Below are 1,239 nucleotides of genomic sequence, written 5' to 3'. Positions count from 1 at the left end.
GTGGCAACAATAGTGAGGTTAGCCCAATATCGGGCAACGTTTCATTCTGTTGTGCATTAAGGTCGCTATGAGTGGGTTCTGACTCTATGGCACACAACAACAACAATGACTAAAGTCTTCTGACTAAACCCTTGAGGAATGCTTGCTGATGGTGTACCCCTCCCTACTTGAGCAATTAGGAAGACGTGTAGGATATGCTCACAGCACTTAGCATAGCAGCCATATCCTAAGGTAATTGGACAAGAATGTTTCATGCACTTGCTAAACTTCCTTAAGGAGTCCTGGTGTGGTTAATGGACTGGACCGCAAAGTCACTTTGAACCACAAGGTCGGCAGTTCAAGCTCACCCATCATTCGTCAGTAACCCTATACAGGATCGTTATGAGTCAGAACCAACTGAAGGGCACTTAACAACAACAACAGCAACAAACTTCCTTTAAAAGTGTCTTTCAGGAAGGACCATCTCAGACCAGTTCCTGAAGCATACATAGACCTTCAGCTCTGTCCATCACCTGACCTTTCATTGGGGACAGCTGGGTACCTTTAGTCCAGCCTGAGATTCAAACCACAGTCCAGAGACACAGTGCATATATTGTTGTTGTTAGGTGCCATTGAGTCGATACCGACCCATAGCAGCCTTAGGCACAGCAGAACGAAACACTGCCCGATCCTGGGCCAACCACACCACCACTGCCATGCTTGAGTCCATCGATGCTGCCACTTAGCCAGTCCATCTCATTAGGGGTCCTCCTCTTCCCCTCTGACCCTTAACAAACATGATATCCTTCTCTATCACCTTACCAAACATGATATCCTTCTCCAGCGACTTGACCCTCCTGACAATATGTCCCAAGTATGAGAGATGAAGCTTAGCCATCTTGGCTTCTAAGGAGCACTCTGGCTGCACGTCTTTCAAAACAGATCTATTGGTTCTTTTGGCAGTCCATAGCACTTTCAATATTCTTCTCCAGCACCATAACTCAAAGGCATCAATTCTTCTACAGTCTTCCTTATTCACTGTCCAGCTTTCACATGCATATGAGGTTATTGAAGATACCATGGTTTGGGTCAGGCGCACCTTAGTCCTCAAGCTGACATCTTTGCTCTTCAACACTTTCAAAAGGTTTTGTGCAGCAGATTTGACTAATGCAATACGTTGTCTGATCTCTTGACTGCTGCTTCCGCAAATGTTGATAGTTGATCCAATAAGAATGAAGTCCTTGACAACTTCAATCTTTT

The sequence above is a fragment of the Chrysochloris asiatica genome, unplaced genomic scaffold, assembly GCF_000296735.1.
Source record: "Chrysochloris asiatica unplaced genomic scaffold, ChrAsi1.0 scaffold00234, whole genome shotgun sequence".
In the NCBI taxonomy this organism is placed as follows: Eukaryota; Metazoa; Chordata; class Mammalia; order Afrosoricida; family Chrysochloridae; genus Chrysochloris; species Chrysochloris asiatica.
The sequence above is the reverse complement of the archived record's forward strand: the minus strand, read 5'-3'. Positions refer to the sequence as shown.